Source organism: Sorghum bicolor, chromosome 3, assembly GCF_000003195.3.
Source record: "Sorghum bicolor cultivar BTx623 chromosome 3, Sorghum_bicolor_NCBIv3, whole genome shotgun sequence".
Taxonomy (NCBI): Eukaryota; Viridiplantae; Streptophyta; class Magnoliopsida; order Poales; family Poaceae; genus Sorghum; species Sorghum bicolor.
This window is the reverse complement of record NC_012872.2, coordinates 17,352,061-17,367,952: the sequence shown is the minus strand read 5'-3', so window position 1 is coordinate 17,367,952 and position 15,892 is coordinate 17,352,061. Positions and strand designations below refer to the sequence as shown.

Genomic DNA, 15,892 nt, shown 5'->3' with positions numbered 1-15,892 from the left:
GACTTACCCAGAACTCCTTGATAACCTTATTGGCCACATTGCCTTCTTGCGTGTCGGTGGCGGCCGCGTAGTGAGCAAACGTGTAGGCCGGCTCCTCCTTCCCCGCGAACTTGACAATTCCAGGGAAGTGTTCCCTGCACAAGAGACCTAGGATGCTGTTGACATGGCGAGTGCCACCACGTGCCCCTGACACAATAGTCCAGTTCCTGTAAAAGTCATTAAGAAAACATTTAAGTTTATATCTCCATGATCAACATACCATAGGAAGTAGTAATAGTATGTAAGTAACTTACTTAGTCCCCTCGGGACGAATCACAGCGCGTAGGGCTGGGTGTGGTGGCTGAGGGAGGGACGCGGGTCCTCGCAAGTAGACACTCGACGTAGTCGAGGAAGTGCTACCTGCAGTCCTGCCCTCTGCCCCTGCCTCCTCCTCCTCCTCCTCCTCCTCCTGCTCCTGCTCCTGCTCCTCCTGGACCCTCTCAGCACCTGCCTCCTCCTCCACCTCGTCGTCCTCCTCCTCCTCTACAGGAGGCGTCACAGGAGGAGGAGGCACCGGCTGGCGGCTCCTGCGTCCACGCCTCCTCTGAGACGGCTCCGGAACGTCCTCTTCAACTACAGGACGCGTCCTTCGAAAGAGCGACGCCACGCTCCTCTGACGGCCGCCCACCATCTTTGTTCAATGACCTGCAGTTCAAAGGAATAAAGAAGCAATTAGATATACATTCATAATAAATAAAGTATGACATGTATTACAAAATTATAAAGTATCTGCATGTACAACAAAATTAGAAAGTATTACATGTACCATCATAACTCTCATTATCACTATCAACATTATCGAAGTAATCATCATTATCCGAAGGAGAAGTGTCGTCGTTGTCATTGCCTTCATGTAATCGATCAAGCATTTGTAAGTCCTTTGCATTTCGCACCTCATCAGCTGCATCATCATCATCAACCACAACCACATCCATTCCTATCGCTTCAGTTAAGTCTATCACCAACCTCCCTTCTAGCTCCTCTTCTTGAAAGAACTCTCCTTCATACGTGTTTGGGTTGAAGTTGTAATCTTCATCGTTCGGTATAGGTAGTCGGCCATGTGGCGATACCTTGTGCACAATGTACCAACCCTTGAGATCAACATTGGTTTGGCAAGCATAGGAGAGATAATAAACCTGTGTGGCCTGTGACGCCACAATATACACATCTTCTCCTAGATAGGCAGAATCCTATCGAATTTCGACAAGGCCGAGATGAGGGGTCTTTCTTGTTACTGTAGGATCAAACCAATGGCATTTGAATATGACAGCACGAAGATTTGTGCGTCCATAGAATGAAATTTCAAACATTTCTTCAACTCTTCCATAATAGTCTAGGCCATCAGTGCCAGGCGTCAAAACTCCACTATTTGTGGTTCTTCGATTGGGCCGACTTCGCTCATATGCTGATGTGTGAAATCGATACCCATTGACATCATAACTAGTATATGACTTAACCTTAAAGGCTAGGCCGCCGGCAACCTGTCTGAGCTCATCACTCATAGACGCATCGGTGCGGGACTGCAAGTTCAAGCAGGATAGATCGCTCTATTAGTTGAACATACGAGGTACTGAATAAAAAGAGGTATTTTCAACAGTACCTTGGTTTTGAACCAACCAATGAAATCAGGGCTCCCTGGCCCCGCACCCTTTGAGAGAAGGGTATCTAATTCTTGCGGGGTAGGGTCCCTTGCTTGTTGCCAGTACTGATGAAGAAATTCCCTGTAACGAGAATCGAGGTTAGAAGGAGAATTTTAAGGAATTATTGAAACTAGTCTGTTAAGAACTTACCCAATGTACGGGTCCACCTCGTCAAGGTTGGTCAAGACATATAGCATGATACAACGCCAGTCTTTCATCGTCAATTTCTTTGTGGTTGGTGCACTTGCCCTTCCAAGTTGCCCTCTGAAAAGGCTTAGGGTCGATTCATTTTCGTCTTCATTGTAACAAGGGGTTGGATTATGCACGCTTGGAAGCATCTCAGAATAGTACAATGTTGTGAAGTTTGAAACCTCCTCCAAAACGAATGCACTTGCAATGGAAGCCTCAATTTTGCCTTTGTTTCTGCATTTTTTGCGAACAGTCTTGAGTGTTCTCTCGACTGTATAGCACCAATGGCCCTGCACAGGCCCCCCCATTCGTGCCTCATACGGAAGGTGCAATATCAAATGTTGCATCGGATTGAAGAAGCTGGGTGGAAAGATCTTCTCTAGCTTACAAAGCAAGACAGGTGCCGCTTTTTCTAAGTCTTTAATCACGGTCCGAGATATTTCCTTAGCACAAAGCTGTCGGAAGAAGAAGCTCAACTCTGCCAACACTATCCATACACCCTCAGGGACAAAGCCTCGAACCATCGCCGGAAGAAGCCGCTCAATCCATACGTGAAAGTCATGACTCTTCATCCCGTTGACTTTTAGAGTACTTAAGTTCACTCCCCTCCTCACATTCGCTGCATACCCATCAGGGAACATTAGCGTCTGAATCCATTGAAGGACTTCCCTCCTTTGTTTGGCAGTCAAGACGTAATCAGCCTTAGGTCGTTTCCAATTCTTTCCGTTTGCAGGAGGCCGCATCTCTTGAGTTGGCCTATCGCATAATGTTGCCAGGTCCACTCTAGCCTTAGGGTTGTCCTTTGACTTTTCAGTTTCCATCAGGGTTGCCCACAGTGCCTCGGCGACATTCTTTTCAGTGTGCATTACATCAATGTAATGTGGCATAAGAAGATCCTTATAATAGGGGAGCCTCGTCAAGCCCGATTTATGAGTCCACATATGATGCTCATTATACCCTTCGAAACGATCAACTCCTTCCTCAAGCATGAGAGCCTCTATCTGATCATAAACCTCAGCACCAGTGAACATTTGCGGCTGAGGATCTGTCACTACGACACCTTTCCTAAAGTTCTTAATGTCATGCCGAAATGGATGGTCAATAGGGAGGAATTGACGGTGTTGGTCAAATGACGAATACTTGCCACCCTTGTTGAGCCAGATGAACTTCACACGATCCTTGCATAATGGACATGGGAATTTACCGTGAACACACCAGCCACAGAATATACCGTACGCTAGGAAGTCATGTATGGAGTACTGGTACCAAACATGCATTTTGAAGGGCTTCTGTGTAGCCCGATCATATGTCCATACCCCTTCGTTCCAAGCACTGATTAATTCATCAATCACAGGCTCCATGAACACACCCATATGTTTCCCTGGGTGCCCAGGAATTATCAACGACAAGAATATGTGCTCACGTCGGAAGGCGACACCGGGGGGGAGATTGAGTGGGATAACAAACACAGGCCAACATGAGTATGGGGCAGCCATCAATCCATAGGGATTGAACCCATCTGTTGCCAGCGCAACACGCACATTACGAGCCTCTTCTGCTTTGTCATGGTGAATTTTATCAAAGTGGACCCATGCTTCACCATCAGCCGGATGCACCAGCTTATCAGGATTGTATCGTTTGCCCTCTTTATGCCACGTCATCTGTTTCGCATATGTCTCGCTCATGTATAGCCGTTGGATCCTCGGAACGAACAGGAGGTGGTGTAGGACTTTGACGGGGATCGCAAGTTGTTTCTTCTGGCCATCCCCAGAGTCAGCCTCTAGATATCTGGAGGAGTTGCACTTTGGACAGTATTTTGCATCCTTGTAATCTTTCCTAAATAGAACACAGTTTTTTGGACAGACATGTATCTGCTCGTAGGGCATCTTAAGTCCAGCAAGGAGTTTCTGGCACTCGTACAAGTTCTTTGGCAGAACGTGGTCAGTTGGTAGCAGGCTACCAACCACAGTCAGCATTACATTGAAGAATTCTCGACTCATGTTAGCATCGGACTTAAACGCCATCAAGCGTCCGATGGCATCGAGCTGACAAATGTCAGTTTGACCGTGAAGAGGTTTCTGTGCTGAAGACAACATGTTGTAGAACGCCTTTGCACATTCCTCGGTCTCCTCATCTGCACGTCCATCAAAGAACTGTGCCTGCTGATAGTCATCTAACATGTCTGCGACCCCGGCATCATCATCAACATGCTCGATGCGTGGTCTGACGACCTCCTCTCTTGTCCGATGGGCTTCACCATGGTAGACCCACCGAGTATAGTTCGGCATAAATCCATTCTTCAAAAGGTGTTGACCCATTCTTATCTTGTCTTGCCATCTCCTATTTGCACATTTCATGCAGGGACACAACACTCTATTGCTTCCTTTCGTAGCCGGTCCAAATGCACTCTCCAAAAAAGCCTCAGTCTTCGTGAACCATTCATTGGTGAAATCAGTCTGACTTCTACGGCCCGTGTACATCCACTGACGATCATCCATCCTCTAACATATATAGCGACGAGTAATGTGACTTGCAGATAAAAGGTGTACCTAACATCTAATAGGATAGGATAGGTCCTAATCCCACCCGCGTATGCGTAGTAGGGTTAGTTTCCATAGTCTGCTCTGATCCGAGACAGAATTTCGGCAGCACCTCCCCGCTGTTCTCCAGATACACGTCCTACCATGGAGAGTGTGTATCCGAAGAACAACGTCGAGGTGATGCCGAAACTCTATGTCGGATATGAGCAAACCATGGAAACTAACCCTACTACGCATACGCGGGCTGTCCAAAGAACGTGGACAATCCGAAACTGATACGGTCAGAGAGATATGCAGTAATCTGCATACCTCCAACCGTACCTATTTCGGACGGGAGACGCCTAACTGGGTCACGTGATCTACGACAAGAAACCCTAAACCCTAAAAAAGAATGCAGGTAAAGTAGAAGATGCGGGACGAGAGGGTATACCTAGTGCGAAGGTGTAGCAGAGACACTCCGGGTCCGCTCCTATGCACACACCTCTCTGCAAAATGAAACACACATTTAAGGTCAAATTTTCGGCAGCACCTCCCCTGCGTGGAGAGGAACCCAAACAGAAAACTAGACAGCTTAAACCCCTCCTGTTTCATAAAAAAAACAGCCTACAGAAACTACTGGAATCAAAACAATGCTGGAACCTAGCCATTATATAATCCAACAAAGTATGTCGTATGCAGTGGCAGCAGGGAAGACTAGTGATAAAAGATGGTTGCCCTGACACCTAAAGGCCCAATCAACCAGCTCTGAGGACGTGCCCACTGCAGCAATACCTGCATTACAAACAATCTGATCTACTCCCACAGAAGCAATACCTGCATTACAAACAATATGATCTCCTAGGGTAGTATAATTGAGCTATCCCAGTGCAATACATGAGGATGAGATGTTCCTATACACCTATGGCAGCAACCTACAGAATCAATAAAACAACAGAACAGATTAATACAGAAGACAACACGAATCCGTTTTCATTTCTAGTTTCCAATCTTAGTTGCACAAGAAGCATGAAACTAGACCTGATTTTCAGACAGACCAACCAAGACCCTCGTGCTAGTCTCAGTAACTCGCTGACCCTGCCTATATGACGCCAACCCAACAACAAATCATTCAGTGTCGCAGAGCAGGGGTGGATCCAGAAAAGGGACATGGCCTACCCACTGGGTTGGAAGAGAGCCTGGGAAGGACCAATGCCGAGAGGGGGTAGGAAGGGAAGGGAGCAGCAGATGGGGATGGAAGGGAAGAGAACGAGTACCTCGGGGACGCTCCTGTTTGAGCTCGTGGGCGGCAGGAGAGGGGACGGCGGCTGCGACGATGGGCGAGGGGTGGGGACGACGGCTGCTACGGCTCGGGCAAGTACGGCGACTGGCGAGCGCACGGCAGGGATGGCAGCCCAGACGGCGGCCGGAATCCGACGACGCGAGCCACGGTCGCGGCGGGGCGGGGCGGCCGGGCTCCGGCGAGCCGCGGTCGGGGCCCGGGCGGCCGGAATCGGACGGCGTAAGTCGCGCTCGGCGGGGCGGGGCGGAGTACGGCGCGGCGGGGCGGGGCGGAGTCCGGCGGGGCGGGGCGGAGTACGGCGCGGCGGGGCGGAGCGGAGTCCGGCGAGCCGCGCTCAGAAGCTGCCTTCGGCGCTCAGAAGCCGCGCTGAGAGATACGGGAGAGAGAGAGGTTCGGGAGAAGCCGCACAGGTGAGCTGCTCGGGGCTGTTCGGGAGAGTTCGGAGGACAACCATATACGACATGCTTTGCCGAGTGTGCAAGATCTGACTCTCGGCAAAGAGAGTTCTTTGCCGAGAGCCTGGGCAAGGGCTCTCGGCAAATTTTTCTTTTTTTTTGTATTTTAGCCACCAAATTTTTCTGTATGCTCCCTAGTTAGAGTTATCCAACGTATTCAAGTTTGGTGTAATTTTATCAATATTTGCTATATTTTATGGTTTTTGTTCATTTAATTGAATTTTTTAAAAAAATATAGGTTCGAACTGCGAGTGCATGAAATAACACGTTTCTTAGCATGAAATGTTGATATTCATGATACTAACCCTAATTCGAGGCTGCGTGCAAGAAAACACCCTAGTTCTCGCACGTTTTTTTCGCAAAACCTGACTTGTAAGATGGTGGCGAACATATTTTAAATTATACAAAATTCAAACGAGTTCAAAAAATCGTGAAACTTGGTGAAGTGTGAGGATATCACATGTGTAGTTTATGGTAAAATTTTGAGAAAGTTTCGTGCATGACGTCACGTCGGATGTTTAGAAACCACATATCTCCACATATGTTTTAAGATCTCACTAGAAGAGATGTGTGGTTTCTAAACATCCGACGTGACGCCGTGCACGAAACATTCTCAAATTTTTACCACAAGCTACACATGTGATATGATGACATCTTGTTCCGTTTCGTGATTTTTTGAACTCGTTTGGATTTTCCATAATTTAAAACCTATTCCGCACCGTCTCAAAAGTCAGAGTTCGCGAAGGAAACGTGCGAGAGATAGGATGTTTTCGTGCACAAGGCCTTGAATTAGCGTAAGTACTATGAATATCAACTTTTCGTGCATAGAAACGCGTGATTTCATGCACTTGCAGTTCTAAATTAGATTTTTCAAGAAATTCACGGAAACGAAAAAAGCAAGAAATATAGCAAATATTGATAAAATTATACCAAATTTGAATATGTTGCATAACTTTAACTAGGGAGCATTTGAGAAAAGTTTGGTGGCCAAAAAAAATAAATAAAATAAATTTGCCGAGAGCCCATGCCGTAGCTCTTGGCAAAGAACCCTCTTTGCCGAGAGCTAAACCATGGCTCTCGGCAAAGACCTAGGTTTGCCGAGAGCCTAACGGGACTCTAGGCAAAGGAAACGGTGTTAGCGCCGTCAGACTCTTTGCCGAGAGCTCTAGATAGGCTCTCGGCAAAGAGCCCAATATGCCGAGAGTTTCCGTATGCCGAGAGTCTGGCTCTCGGCAAAGACATCTTTGCCGAGAGTCTTTATTCGCCGAGAGTGACCGTGGGCAAATTTCGAGTTTGCCGAGAGTCCAATAGAAAGCTCTCGGCAAACCTAAAAGCTCTAGGCAAATCTAGTGTTTCCCGTAGTGATGTGGGGCGTAGGGTGGGTACGGGGTGTGGTTCCCTGCTACGGACGTGTTGTTGCTACTGCTCAAGGTGCAGTTGTGGTTTTCTGTTTGTGAGGGCACATGGGTGGGTACGAGTGCGAGTCCCTGCTACAGACGCGGGCGGCACATGCGCGTAGGTACTGCGGCGACATGCGGGGATCCAAACGTGGGGCGCGATACGGATGCAGGAGCGGCATAGTTGTTGGAGCCACGTCCGGACGCGACATCCCATTCGCACGTCCGGACGCTAGGTGTACCATTATCCTTTAGCTCTGCTTTGGCTAATGCTGCTCGGGCCATAGGATGCTGCTTGTGCCATAGCTTGTCACCGGCCTACAAGCTGCCCACCCTGTTGGCCGCTAGCACACGCCTCGCCATCGCCATCGCCGGCAGCCCGTTGTATAAATGTTGTTAGGTACTCGTTGCATCAAGTGTTAGCTTTTTTTTTTTTGGTCACGACGCCAAGAGTCTGATAATGCATGGATTTTCTAGAGTTGATAAAGCTTTTGGTAGAGCAAAATGAGAAAATAAAGCGGTTATTCTGAGAAATGCTCGTGACAGTCATTGAATGGTGGCTCCAAATATTCAGAAGGACATTACTAATTGCTTATCAGATGTGTATAGATTTATTAAAATATATCCATCATCCTATAACAATTATATGATATGCCTCATTCAATCTCTTAACCTATTTACTTAAATATTTGTATTCATCTTGCAGTGTTTTATGTGATAATGTCATTGTAGTTACATATGGCCTTGTCTGTCATTACATATATATGGTCTTATTGGTCGTGCTAATACCAATGTAGTTAGGTACACTTTTTTTGTGTAAATTGTAGTTAGGTACATTAGGAACCTCAACAAGCTGTACCACCTTGAGCTGCCACAATTGCTCGGCCATGTACTTGTACAACAACAATCTTTCATGAACTCGTCATAAACCCTCTGATTTACGTGAACCTCATCCTATCTCCATGCTCATTACCCTATTTTCTCCTCTGTGTATCCAAATCACTGTCTTCATCGTGTCCTCCTTCGTCTCCTTCTATTTGTTCTAGCTTCGTCATCCAAACCATCAGCCATTGTTAACGATGACATTTGTGTAAGATCATCGTGCTCCAAAATCCTGTCCCCAACCCCAAAAAATTCTCGAAGGCCACAAGAGGTGTCAAAGTACACCTATTCAAAATCATTGGGCACCTCCAACATGTTAAGCTCTTGAGTTAGCTTCACCACAGCCCAACTTCCTCTGTCTCTTATCCTTTAATAACTGCAACATCAAGGCTTGTGTCTACATGTTTTCCCTATGCCCACTGTCAACCACCACCTCAAAACAACTCGTATTAGCCCGGTTCACAACCTATTTGTAATACTTCCAATGTGGCTTGGTTGACAAGTTCATCAGCACTTAATAGGGATATTTGGTTGCCATATTGGGCTGGGGCTGCTCGCCTAGGCTAGTTGATCCATCTGTTAGGCATAGGAAATCAATGGCCCTAGAAGCTTTTTGGCAAGACACCTTTTTCTAAGTTATTAAGAACCAAACACGCCCAATGTGCACTATCCTTCCCATAATCAAATTATCCTCATAATGTGACCTTATTATCAAACTTCTCCCTTGCACAACATACAAGCTCACTAAAACTAAGCATACTTTCAAACAACTCAACCACTTTCTTCGTATTCTAAAACTCCCTAGTATCTTTTTTTTGGCGGGGAAAACTCCCTAATATCTTCGATCCTCCCGCTATGAAACATAAAGCCCTAAATGATCCATCTACTAAATATCAAAGACAATATATCATAGCTTCGTTACAAGAACTACAGACAAATGAGGCCAAGTACACTAACCAACTAATTCTAAGCATATAAGAAACATGCAACTAATTGTACAAGTCAAAAATCTAGACAGAAACATAGCACTACCGTACTAAGCCTACAACCCATTGTAAGACTACACATACATATTTCCAAATCTTGTCTAATCCTAGGTAAGGGAGTTCATCTTCTGTCCAAGCTACTAAATGCGACTATGCATGAAATTAGGGGCGAAGTCAACTCCAAATTCATGGTACTGCACTGCTAAGGAGACATACATAATCTGGTAGGAATACATGGTCAACATGTATCTAATTAGTGGTAATTTTTTTTCTTACCCTGGGGCATTGGCACCAAGCAAGATCAACATGGCTTCATGTCTACATGGAAGACAGAATCAAGGGATGTCTTGCTCAAGCACAACCGTTTTGCACTTCAAAATGCCCAAATCATCAGACTAGGCCAAATTTTGGTTGGCGGTAGCTACATGACATAAGCCGCAAACAACAAAAGAGGCATTGCACCAGCATATATTCCTACCTAAAATAGGTCCTATCACTTTTCCATGTTGCCTCGCTTTGCTATGCTAACAGATTAACCGTGAAATGGTGAAGTGTTATGGATATGTAACATCCGAGATTTAAAAAAAACAATTAAAACTTGATCATGAGCATATCAAGCACCGTGGCATAAATGCAATCCAAGTTTCAATTATAGCATTCATATGTTGCACGTGAGGTGTTTTATATGTTGCATGAAACGTTAACAATAATTGCGATTAAGGTTCTTTGTGAATTTATAGATGAATAACTTGCTTAAACATTTCAAATTTTGTTAATACTGCGAGGTTCAAAATCTCTACAACTAATAAAATTACAGTTTCCAATCGTTCACTGGCTTGTGAAACAATCACCCGCTCCATCGGCTTTCACCGTGCGATGTTTTGGCGCCGACATGTGGACCCGCGCCCTCTTCCCCACTACCTTCCCACTCGCCGCTCGTTGGAAGAAATAAAAAACAAAAACAGAAGCCCCTGACCCACCCAGCTCCCGAAGGACTCCACCGCCTGCACTCCTCCGCTGTCGACGCCCTCATCCCGCCCCACCCCCAGTGAGGCCGAAGCCCCACCCCGTCACAGGGGCTCTTGGGGTCCGGCCATTCAGACCGAATTCTTGGTCCCGCAGTTTTTCCGTCGAGCCCGGGACTGTTTCCCGCTGAGACTTGTGCTGCCGCACACCCAAATTATTGAGCTGGACCCGCTTGCACTGTTTTTTAACTTTTTGCGCGTGTGGAGAGTTGATGCTAACACCTGACGCACAGTCCACCTCACTCAACAGCCTAGCTCACGCATGCACGTATACTTCCAACAAACTAAAAAAAGTCATAACTCCAAAACCAAAAATCCAAATTAAATTTCGATTTCACCATCAAATTTCTTAAAATAAATCCTTCGAAACAAGATCCCACATGAATATATTTAGACAAAAATTTATTAACGAGTATTTCTCTTATGAAGATAGAACATTTTTTATTGAGTATAGACAATCTTCCAGATTTAAAGAACATTCCGTCTTCGTACGGAAAAGTATTTTCGGTTTAGAAAAACAGTATTTTTCAAATAGTAGACAATGTTCTAGGTTCAAAACATAATGTTCCGTCTATGTAAGAAGAATGTTCTCAGTTTACATTCATAAAATTAGTACTGTAATATACGTAAAAATACATAAAAAATAAATACATAATACAAATAGAGATCAATAAAATCCAGAGCAAAGCATAAGGAAAAAAATAAAAATACATAATAGAGAAAATTTAAAAGAATACCATATGGATACTTTTCAAAACATTCTAAAATATATTATAGGACATCACATGCGAACTAAGTGAACATCACTCAATACAATATAGAACATCACAAGAAACATAATAGAACAACACATGTATACTACATGAACATCATAGAATACATCATAGAACATTATTATATATTATGTGAACATCACATGTGTACTATGCGAATATCACAAAAAACATCATAAAACATCACATCTATACCACGTGAATATAAAAAAATATAAGAGAACATCACATTTGTAACACATGAGTATCACATAAAATATCGTAGAACATCACATGTATACTACATGAACATCACAAAAAATATCACAGAACACCATATTATAATCATGTTGTTATCATAAAAAACATAGTAGAATATCACATCTATACTATATGAGTATATAAAATAGAAAAATTAAATATAAAACATAATTAAGTAAGATAAAATCGAAAAAAGATATATAGAAAACCTAAGGAGAAAAGAGAAAATAGAAAATAAAAATAATGAAAGATCACACCAAACAAAAAATAAGCAAAAAAATAAATTGAAAAAAGGAAATAAAAAATAATCAGAAAATAATGGAAAAAAAATAAAAATAAGTTGAAGCTATAAAAAGGAAATAAGTAAAATAAAGAAAAATAAAAAACGAAAAGAAAAACAAAATAAAGAAAAAATACCAAGAAAATAGAAAAGAAACAAAAACAAAAGAAAATAAACAGGCAGGAGTGAAAAATAAAGGAAATAAAGTAAGAAAAAAGAAAAAAAGAAACATACAAATCGTCGCGTGTACGTGGACCACGCCTGCCTGCTCACGTCCTCGTAGGGAATTAGGCCTTGTTTAGTTCGCAAAAATTTTCAAGATTCTCCGTCACATCGAATCTTCGGTCGTATGCATGGAGCATTAAATATAGACGAAAATAAAACTAACTGCACAGTTTACCTGTAATTTGTGAGATGAATCTTTTGAGCCTAGTTACTCCGTGATTGGACAATGTTTGTCAAATAAAAACGAAATGCTACAGTACCAAAAACAAAAAATTTTACGAACTAAACAAAGCCTTAGGTAGGAAAGCACTGTGCGGTAATCTTCGGAGGAGCGCTCCCGTTCCGAACATTCGGACAGGAAGAATCCCGACCCCGTCACCCCGCCGTGGTGTAGCCGTGACACTCCTATTTGCGCCAACATGCGGGTGAGCGGGTCAGGCACCCAAGACGACGCCGGTCACCACCTCGCGCTTCCCTGTGGCGACCTCTCCGTCCGTCGCCGCAAACCTTGCCTCACTCCCAGGCATCACGCCATGCCACGCCGCCCAACATAGCTCCCTCCGGCCGCGCTGGGCACAGACACAGATCTTTCGAATTGCCACATCTAGGCTGTCGCATCTACAGCAGTTCTCTGCTCCCGAGATTCACTTCCGATCCCGATCTGCATCGCCTCCCCCTGATCTATGCGCCTGTGCCATTCTCCTTCCCCATACTCCATCTCTTTGCGTGCTCCTTTCCAGGTGGAGGTGGACGCATACACGGGCGGTGGATCCTGGGAAGGTGGAGGAAAACGTGCTGCCCAGGAACAAGGTGGCGCTCTACGAACAATCAGCGTCCCCTCCCATGGCTACCCACGCCCTCCACTCTGGCGTCCCTATGGCATGTGCATCCCATCCATGTCCACGAGACAGGTGAGCCCATTCGATTAATCCATTTTGTTGGGGTTTGTGTCGCATGTTACTCTGTTACTCGATTATTGTTAAATATTGTGCTAGGAGTGCTAGCTAGCTATCGGGATATCGATGAATTTCAGAGAGGACGGATGAAGTGGGAGAGAAGAGTTTTAGCATTATATTATACTCTCTCCAGCCACGAAAGAATCAATTTTTTTAGTTGTCCTAAATCCAAATTTTTAAACTTTGACCAAATTTCTTAAAAAAATGTTAAGATTTATGGCATCAAATTAGTATAATTAGATTCATCATAGAATATATTTTCATATGATGTGCATTTTATGTCATAGATGTTGTTACTTTTTTCTATAAAATTAGTTAAACTTAAAAAAGTTTGACTGACACGGATTCTAGGAATTGATTCTTTCGTGGACGGAGGGAGTATTGAGAGGGTCTGCGATATTTGCTCCTCATTGCACAAATGAAATTTCGGTTCCAGCTGTTGACATGAGGCGAATCACCTAAAAAATAATACTTATTATTCAATGATCTATATAGTACCATCTTTATTACAGGCTAAAAATCAAGTTTTATTACGAACTCAAAAATTTATTTATTTATATTTATGTTGCAAAGCTGCCTAGGCACCCAATTTTTTTCTTTGATTAGTAGCCCAAGTTATATTTATATATTATGATCCGCAACTTTTCCTTTAGAGGCCTTCTTTTTTCACATTGTGCTCATGCACCCTTGGTATATATAGGACTAGATGGTGACAGGAACATGATATAGAGGCAATAGCTTAACTATGTTGGTGTAGCTTGCTCACCTGCAACTTTGCCTCTAGGTTGGCAATAAACAATGTCAGCCTATGAATGTCAACTGAACCTATTCTTTCATCAGATCATATGAATGTCAACTCTGATCGATGTGTTGCCAATGGTACAAGAGCTGAATCTCGGAGGCAGTCATGGCGCTGCACACAACGATGGCTTAACTGGCGATGCAGGCGGCATTGGGGGCACTAAACTCAATGGTGTTGATCTCGGCCATTGTGGCGTTCCCAATCCCCCCTCTGAACTGAATGGTGATGACTTCTAGTACTGTCTTTTTTTAAATTTTGACTTTCCTGACAATCCTATCAGAGATTGCACATCTAATCAGAGCACACTGTTCTCGGTGGATGACTTTACGAAGCTGATAATGCACGTCGAAGTATTGGACATCGACCTGTCAATGCTGAATCAAGAGAGCAACGGCTCCGAACTATGGCATTGAACTGATCTGTAAACTTTGCATATACGGTTTTGGTTTTTCTTCTGACTGTTGGTCATTTCTCTCCTAACTGAGTGAGTGCCTAATTGGGTTTGCGTGTGTATGATTGTACAGAACTGAACTGGTATATAAAGTAACTATGTAAGCAAAGAAAGCCATAGTGTTTGATTTTTTTCCATAGAGTGAGTGATGCTTGCAAGCTAAGCTTTCCTGCTGTATTTTGCCATGTGTGCTATCAATTTTCTATAAGTGGGATGTACCACATTTTTTTTCAAAGACGCTTATCACAGGGGTTGATGACCTGTTTTAACACGTTGAGCATTTATCAATCTATCATTTCTGGTAGTGGCACATAACACATTCAAATTTCAACTATCTTTTGGTAGTGGTATATAACACATTAAAATTTCAATATCAGTTTTTTCTCCCTTTGCAACGCACGGGCATAATGCTAGTGTGATTTCTAATATGAAATAAAAAATTAATGATGTTTCTAAATCAAACATGTTCAAATTTGAGGCCAAAGATTGGATTTGATGCTGAATTTCATACTTAGCCATTTTTGCCCAAGTCCCTGAAAAACAGTGTTTAAGTTCAATCTTTGGTGATTTATTAAATCATGAATAAAATTTGGGTAACTCTTGCTCCATCAATTGGTATGATCCTTGAGCCTTGAGAATGTGCAATTAGTTCTGATGTTTGATCAGTAATTAGTTGTTAATTACTTGCTCAAGTATGCTTTGTCAAAAACGTTTTCGGACTCTGAAAACTAAATTCAGTTTTCAGTTTCAAGTACCTTTCTTCAAAATTCAAAATCTCTCAAACCTTTGATCTTTTGGTGTCAATCCTTAAAGCAAAGTTGGAGATCTCAGTTAAATGAACAAATTTCATTCTTGAAGTTTGCCAAGCTGTCACTTGAAATCTAGAGAAAATGGACGATGAAGATGATATGTCAAGCATGAACAGTATCATCGGAAGCAGCTGCCACCAAGCTGCTTTCCGCTGACAACCACCGCCCCTTTCTCGTCTCTTCTCGTGCATGGACACGCAGCAGCCTGTGTGGACGAGCAGAAGCAGGTGCTGGAGACTCCTGCTTCGCCCTCAGCGTTAAATAGCCACGCCATCCGCCGTCCTCTCTTTCCTTCCTTTGCTCCGCCACCGATGAGCTTGATGCGCTGGCAAATTAAGTTTGCCACAGCCGCTCCGTCTCTGCTCAATTCCTCTTGCACGCAACTTTGCCTCATCCTTGCAAGTCGCCTGAGCCTGCTCACATTCATCCTTGCTGCCGGACTCAGCTGTGCGCCGGTTTCCTGCCACGGACATGCATCAAGCTTCCACCGTGGCTGCCCACACCTGCTCCTGCTTGTTCACAGCCTTCGAGCTTCGTCCACTCGAGTTGACGATCTGCAACCTTCCTCACCTCACGTCGTGCCTCCTCAACCCCTTCTCTGACTGTCATCGCCACCAGAGCACCACTGCAACAGCTGCCACCAGTGCGACCACCGCTGGTCCGCCTAGAGAGCCACAGACCGCCTCCGGCTGGTCTAGGACCAAGCACAAGTGCGGCCCGACGCCTCCATGCCATGAAGCCCTTCCCTCGCCATCGATTAGCCTCAACTAGCCAAAAATTGAGCCTTCTCTGGCATCCTCTATTCCGGATTCCCGACTAGAGACCTTCGGCAACAATAGAAGTTCTTCCAGAGTGGTTTTTGCAGAATCGGTGACTTAGATGAATAGTGCACCATAGGGTTTTTCTTTTTCTTTTTATGTTTAA

At 44.1% G+C, this 15,892-nt stretch overlaps 1 long non-coding RNA gene across 1 annotated transcript; it reads left to right on the top strand.

Annotated features, from left to right (window-relative positions):
* LOC110433525 lies at positions 12,282-14,392 on the top strand. Its single transcript, XR_002450973.1, has 2 exons — positions 12,282-12,861; positions 13,747-14,392. It is a non-coding gene; the product is annotated as an uncharacterized LOC110433525 (long non-coding RNA).